We start from the raw sequence: 8,323 nt of genomic DNA on the forward strand, positions 1-8,323 counted from the left end.
AGGCGAACCCAACTATGTTATGTATTTCGGAATAACCATTTGTTTTCATTTACATTGCTGTCATATAAGTGATGATTAAAGAAATAGTTTTGAGAATACAAGCGTTTAAATTTATATAAATGTCAATTTAGATAAGCCTACAATATTTCAGTAAATATTGAAGTAAAATTTTGGAACAAAATAGGATTATTTAGAAATTTTTGGAAAATCTGAGTAGCCCCGCCCACTTATGATGAAATGCAGTATCTCAGTAACCGCTTCACCAATCCGTACCAAACTCGGTAAGAGCTCTGCTTAGGCTATAGCTTACATATCTGCTGAAAATCCTTGAAATTGGGCGATAACCACGCCCACTTCCCATATAATGGTAGTTTACAGAAACACGAAAACTGCGATAAATCATAACTACTAAAGCTAATTCACTCAAAATCGATTCTTATACCAAGTTCGGACCGACATCGATAACATCTTTTCGTTGCTACAACTGGTTTTCGACCGAAAACTTGTTTTTTTGTCCATGCAAAATCGGTCAAACGAAAACCACGTTTCACTAAAGTATAACTTCTAAGAGAAATGTAAAAGACTATCGTATTCAATTATTCGTGGACGAATGTAGAGGTGATTCCTTAATGTTGTCATATTAATTTTCTTATTCAGTAAAAACATACTCTATTATATTAGCTAGTCTTTGCTCTGTGTAAAACTGCATTGTATGAAACTGCATTGATGTTGCAAATAATTTTCTTCTTGAAGTAAATGAAAGTAAATGCGCGAGCATCCTGGAAAATTGTTTAGTTCCATTTTTTAACCGAGAAATAAAATATCATAACTGACCAAAAAGAAAATTTGACTTCATTCTCTCAACTTTACATAACATAGAAAACCTAAGATATATAATAACTAAAATAAGATATATTAAAATACCCTCCAAAATCTTCTGCAAAACACGCCTCTGATCTACACAAGTCAGTTTGATTGAAAATTTGTTTTTTTGATTTTGTTTGTACTTTACTTGCTGAAAAAATTTTTATATTTTATTTATTTATAGTTTATTTTTATATAACAACCTCCTCCTAACCGAGACGAACACATAAATATGTGTGCTCCTATAATCGGACCACGGCACGGGGTGTAATGACACAAACGGTAATAACGCTAATTTGTGTTATTTCCCAATTGAATGTGAAATAACACAAATTTAATTTATTTCATTTCTCGTTGAGCAATAAGACCAACTTTTAAACTTAACCCTTCGTTGCATGATTTAATTATTTTAAAGATAGAAATTTTTTCGTATTATATAGTTGATGTATGCCGAGCTGTTGTTGTTAAAGCATAACCTTGTGTCACATTTTTCGCACTTTACAAAGGTATATCCTCGGCAACCTGGTATTTTGCAAGTTACGCGATTGACTACCCACTTTGGCCAATGATCCGTATGGTCTAAACGCACTTCATTTTCAGGAATAGGCAAACTTCGCTGGTGCTTTCTCTTCATAAATAAATAAATTCGTTCGTTTGAAAATTATATATGGGTGTTTCCATGAAAATGTCAACCAGGACAGAAAAAATAAAAACAACTGAAAAGGGTTTTTAAGACGAATAATTAAGAGAAAAATACTTGAATTTTTATATTATAGAAGTATTTCAGTTTATTGGAATTTTAAAACTCAAAAATGGAAGAGTAAAACTGAATGTCTCTTCGACTCAGTTTTCTCTAATGAAATGAACTATTTTCTCTTTCGTATTAACTAAATTAAGAGATTTGAAACATTACAATTACATCTTAAAATCAAATTTGCAATAACAACTAACTATAAAAATGAGAAAAAGGAGAAGTTAGAGCTCGAATAACGGTAATATTTTGATTTGCTTCTGATTGTATTCTAATGTCGCGTACGTTATGCAAAAACATTGTTTGTCTATGTCATTTGTATATTGGCAGTCGCAGGTAATGCAGATTACAATTCTTAAGCGAGAATTCTTCTAGTTAAAGATATACAGTAAAATTTTCTTTCCCGCCGAAGTAAAAATATATTTTATTACCCTTTAAAGTTTGTCGCATACGTTATTGTAAGTACGAAAATTTCAATCAATTACATCAAAACCAATGTTAACTGCAAATTTTCCATTTAAATTATTTAGAATAGTTGTAAAACAATGAAACGGTGGCGAGAAGAGTTCTCAATAAATACATTTTATTACTTACGAGAAAAATTGTCGCGTACGTTTTGTCGCGTACGTTATTGTTTTTTTTTTTAATATAAAACTAGCCAGAGGTAATTTCTCTTAAAATAAAAAAAAAATTGTATTTAGTATGTGTTACTAGTAAAAATATTGTATGGGGGAAAAATCTGTCGCGTACGTTATGTCGCGTACGTTATTATATTTTTTTTTTTAATAAAAACTAACCAGAGATAATTTCTATCAAAAAATGGAAGGATTGTAAAGGTACATTATTTAGCTTAGTTTAGGAATTTTTAAAGAAAAGAAAAACTGTCATGATTCGCAGACTTTCGCATATATGTATATGTGCCTTAAAACCACTTCTTTTTTTGTCGCGTACGTTATCACCTGCTATTGAACGGATATTTTCCACACCAAAGTTTCCAGGTTGCTTATTTTTTTCCTCAAACATAGTACCCTTGGGTTGCAACATAACCGTAATCTTTTTTTTTTCTGTAACTTCTATTTTTGATAGATTTACGTTACTCTATAAGCGTACGAATGTCGCGTACGGCTGTATGGAAACACCCATATGAGACTTCAAAAATGCACTACCTTAAGAGCCAGATTTCTCATAAGTTCCGAAGGTCTATCGCGTGGTGTAGAAACTTTTCCCATTTCGCAAAGGGTTTCTCCTACTTTTAAGCGAAAACGAGCCTCAAGCTTTATATTTAAAATTTTTTTTTATCAGTCAATGCTTTAGTAAACAATTAATATCTCAGGCCCTATATCGAGACACCCTTTCAAAATTTGTCAGTTAAATCTTTGATATTCACTCTATCACATATATTTTTTGCAGATTTTTAAAAACCTGCAAACATGTTTTCTTTAGCAACTTTCTAAATTGTTCATTAACAAGCGTATGGAAAAGTGGAATTTAAAAAAAAAAATAAAAAATCTTTTATAAATCTCTGACTCTTTGTCAATAAAAAAGGACCAATTGATTTTTTTGATACAACTATTATTTATCGAGATATGATGTGAAAAACAATAGCTTACGGCGGGACACCTAATATTTTTGTTGTATAACTTTAGCAAATTTTATTTTTTTAACATTCCTCGCTTTTTGCCATATCTTACGAGGTATTTCTACATTATACTCAGTTTATATCAAAATCTAAAAAAAAATCTTAATTTTCATTGAAATACTCTTATATAAATGCTTGCTTACACTTTCTAAAAAGTACCCACATTTTATAGTAATTTATTTATTTATTTATTAGTATAATCTAGAAACGCAAGATATCATACAGACTATTAGATACTTATAAATAACTACATAAACATTTGATTTAATAATAACTTAAAGTTAGATTTCGTTAAAGAGAAGTCAATCGTACAAGTTAAATTCTTCCATAGCACTTAAAATGGGAGAATTAGAAGCATAAGTAGTTCTTACTCGTTCCAGAAAAAAGATATCATGATTTCGAAGGCTCCTAACGGGAATATTGAAGTGAATACGCTCAAGTAGATAAGGAGAATCAATCGCACCGCTTATTATATCAAATATAAATGTGAGCGAAAGAATAATTCGCCTACTATTTAACGAAGGTTTATGAGAAGGCGTCTAGAACTATACGGGGGAATCGGATCCGCAAAATTTAGAGAGTCTCAAGTCTTTTGATATGGCAATCATGGTACGTTCCCCATATGAAAACAGCATATTCAAGTTTCGATCGTACAAGAGAATTATATAGTAATTTCAGGGTATACGGATCTGAGAAATCAGACCGGCGAATGAGAGCAAGCATAGAATAAGATTTTGCTATAGTGTAGCTTATGTGGCTTTGAAACAGACATTTTGAATCAAAAACCACACCCAGATGCCGCTTCGGCCGCGGTGGTGTAGTGGTAAGCAGTGCGCGCTTCCACTCCGCAACGCCTGGGTTGAATCCCTGGTCAAAGCAACATCGCAAAAAAATTTAGAAAAAAGGTTTGTTCTTTACAACGGTCATCCCTCGGTCGGAGGAGAAGCTCGGCCAAACACTAACATATGTGTAAGCGCCAATCTATTATTATATTATTATTATTATGAAGCAATTGCAAATGTCATCAATAAATAAAACAAAGGGCAGGGGGCCTAATATGCTTCCCTGGGGCACTCCAGGGTTACCGATAAACGACCTAGAGGAAACGTTATCAACTAAAACTACACACTTAGGCACTCGGCACATTACGCGCCTAATCAAAGTAGAGTAATCGTTTCATCATACCGAAACGAATGCATGACGGCTCGACTTCTGCACACTTGCACGCCCTGCATAAGTCACCAGCTAATAAACACTTTCTACACATAACACATTTTTTGGCCGTTCTTTCGCAACACGCACTTCTGCAAATATTCCGCTCCGAAATATTGCATAAACGCTTGTGGTTTAATGCAATTTGCACGAATTTTAGCACGAAATCGTTCATTTCCAATTATTTTCAATTGAATTGACAAATAAATTTTATTTCCAACACAAAAAAGTAAACAAATGACGAATTCAAAACTGCAAGCGCCTTACAATGTTGGGCGCTTCGATTCATGAAGTTTTTATGATTAGGCGCAAACATGATTTTGAATCGTAATCTACAGAGCTTCATTGAAATACATAGGTTCGGCATAAAAGCTTTATACTTTAGTATGCCGAAACGATTACACTACTGTGATTAGGAGCTTAATGTGCGAAGTGCCTTACGCGACGAAAGGTAGGATTTTACCAAAGAGAGAAAAACAGAATGAAAACCGAGACTGGCTAATTTAGCAATTAAAAGAGAATGACTAACTTTATCAAAAGCTTTTGAAAAGTCAGTATAGATGGTATCAACTTGAGTACGTTTATTGAAAGCAGACAGACAGAAATCGGAAAGTAGCGAGATTAGTGACAGTGGACCTGCCCGACATATAACCATGCTGGTTGACTGAAATTAACCTCTTGGTTGCGAAATATAATTTTTCTTTTATCACGAATTCAAACAATTTTTAAACTGTTGATAACTTAGAAATTAGCCTATAGTTTGAATTTACCACATTCAAGGGATTTATTGAAGATTAAAAGAAGTGGGTACGCAAAAGCCAGACAATTCTTTAAAAGGCAGGAGGAAAATCCATCAACATCAGTTTGCGATGATGATTTAATATGCAGTATACCAGTATTACATCAACAAGCGTTACGGTTAGTGCTCCAAAATTAATCGGGGAGTTAATAAGTGAGGGATCATCATTATCAGGATACGAGTCATTCTCGTAATTAGAACTAAAAAAATCAGCAAAGAGATTTGCCGCCTCTAAGGAGGAATTAGCATGAGCACCATTAAGGAAAACATTCGAGGGAATACTGGAACACGATTTCTTAGACTTGACATAACGCCAAAAAGCCTTCGGGTTCGATTTAATGTCCGACTCGAATTTACGAATATAATTTCTGTTTTCGGTATTGTTTACACTAGCCCCCTTCACCTTAGATATGTTTATTGATTAGAGAATTTCACTTGTAGATTTCACGGTATTCTAAGCGCGAACAGTTACTCGTTACTCGAGTTCCTTTTTCTCGAGTCCTGTTACTCGCCTCGGATGTTGGGTTTCGCCTTCTGCGATCACCCAACACTCTGCCACTTTGGAAGAGAACTCCGATCAATCAAGTAAGGTCCTCTAATTATTAATACATTTTACATATTTTTATTACAGCATTTTTTTACATACACATATATATATATATATAATAAAGTGGCCGTTAGGCACTCATATATATTACATATAATAGTAAAAAGTGTGAAGTGTTTCATTTCATTTTTGAGTAATTTTTTGCGGTTTGATTCAACCTCGAAGGACTGCAGGGATTCGGCACCTCCTCGACCCTCGTTTGCAACGGAGTTCAAGAGGAATTCCCGGCCCCCATTTCACCCCGTCCCGAACATGGTCCTTCGAGCCGGATCGGCTTGAAGTTTTTCGTGGTTGACCCACATTTGCTTAAAAATAAAATAAGTTATAAAACTTCGAAGAAATAAACATTTTTCATAAACTGCCAAGTTGCCTTCATAAATGAGAATTTTTATCGCGTTAACACGTTTTTTATTTTCTTGTACACGTCGAATCGTGTGCAATTAAACATATCTTAAAGTTTTTTATATTGCATTCATTGGTGAAACCCGCCACCAACTTTTGTTTTTTATTACATTCTTTGGTGAAGACCCCCACCAATTTGACGTTTCCTTACGCACCCAAAGAAAAAAATAAAAATAACCAAGAAATAAATTTTAATCGAGCTCTTTGCGAAAATGCGTGTTTTTTTTGTGATTTCTTTTGGGAAAATTCCAAGTAATACGTTTCTTCCCGAAAACTATTTCATTTTACGCGTGAAATACGTACAACCCCACTAATTAGCAAATGTTGCTAAAACGCATTTTTCCGTTGTGCTTGTGGGTAAATACCAGCAAAATAGTGCTTAAAAATTTCTTAAACCCAGCAACAAGGGTAACACGTCGGTCAATCGAATTGCTCCTATATATTACCACGAGGAAAATACCCTACATACGAGGTAAGTGGTACAAACTCGGTTGGAGCAATTTATTCTACCCCGTGGAGCAGGAGCAGCAGAGTTGCGGGGCAAGGACACCCCAACAGCTGGAGTACCGGTTAAATAAGTATTGGTAAGTATATTTGGAGTACTAATTGTGTTTATTTGTAGCAGCGGAACACAAAGCGAGGGCGTTTTAAATATAGTGCATAAATTTGCCAGTGCTCCAGCAGCAGCAACTGCAACCACAAATTTGCCAGTGCTCCAGCCAAAGCGGCAGCGACTACAACCATAAATTTGCCAGCGCTCCAACAGCAGCAACTGCAACTACAAATACAACAAGGCCCCCACCAAGTGGTCCACCGCGATAGCAAGTTCGCACCAGCAAGGCCCCCACCAAGTGGTCCACCGCGATAGCAAGTTCGCAACAACAAGGCCCCCACCAAGTGGTCCACCGCGATAGCAAGTTCTCAACAACAAGGCCCCCACCAAGTGGTCCACCGCGATAGCAAGTTCGCAGCAACAAGGCCCCCACCAAGTGGTCCACCGCAGGAGAACAGCCCCATTAGTGGCCAACAGAGAAAGCTGCAAGATAAGGTAAGCCTTTCAATTTGGCACGTATATTCGCGAAGGGGTGAGGAAATTGCATAAGGCCGTACGTGAGTACCACATACACCCCTTCAATATATATACATACATATATTTTTTAAAAACATATTTCCGAAAATTAAACGGTATCGGGGTACGTATAAACCGTTTTTCGCGAAATTCGACCGGTAAAAAAGTGGTGGAGGAATAGCGGGATTTCTTTTGGAATACTGTTGTGTTTTTATGTAAAAAAAAAGAAAGGAAACAAAGAAAGTGAAATTGTGCCACGAATTGCGGAACTCAGCGTCCGTTACAAAAAAGGTGTTTTTTGTTTTGTGTTGTGAGCAAAAACTAAATTAAGTCGTCGAAGTTTCGACAACCTCAATTATTGAATTTTGTTTAGCTTCTTTGTTGTTGTATAAATTAAATAAAGACTTTCTAAACATTTTTTCTGAGTTTTATACCGCGCCACCTTCAAAGTGTTTGACGTGATTTTTAAAATATTGAGAAAAAGTGGTTGGGGCAGAAGGCCCGTATACGGACCACATTATATAGATTTTTTTTCACATAAGAATCCCTCAGGTTGTGCGGTACACTGAGAGGAAACTCTTTTGATATAAGCTTAGTACAAATAACCCGTGGAATTTCGCGAGCCATAATCTTAATAAATAAAACCTAAATTGAATATAGTTTGTGTATATTAACTGAATTTTTAAATATATTAAAGAAAATTCTCTATACACGTTTTCCACACCTTTTTATTGCGATAGTATTTTTTTTTGTCGTCGTTGTTTATAATTCGCATTAATTGTAAATTCCCCCGAGGTTCAGTGGTACAATTGACGTTTGTTTTTAAATTTTCCGTTTTAATTAAATTAATTGATAGTACGTTGTTTTATAAATTTTTTGACGTCGTTGTCGATAATTTGCGAAAATAGTAATTTACCCCGAGGTTCAGTGGTACAATTGACGTTTGTTTTTCAATTTCTCGTTTTAATTAAATTAATTGA

This window comes from Rhagoletis pomonella, unplaced genomic scaffold (genome assembly GCF_013731165.1).
Source record: "Rhagoletis pomonella isolate Grant_MI unplaced genomic scaffold, Rhpom_1.0 Rhpom_scaffold_00605, whole genome shotgun sequence".
NCBI lineage: Eukaryota > Metazoa > Arthropoda > Insecta > Diptera > Tephritidae > Rhagoletis > Rhagoletis pomonella.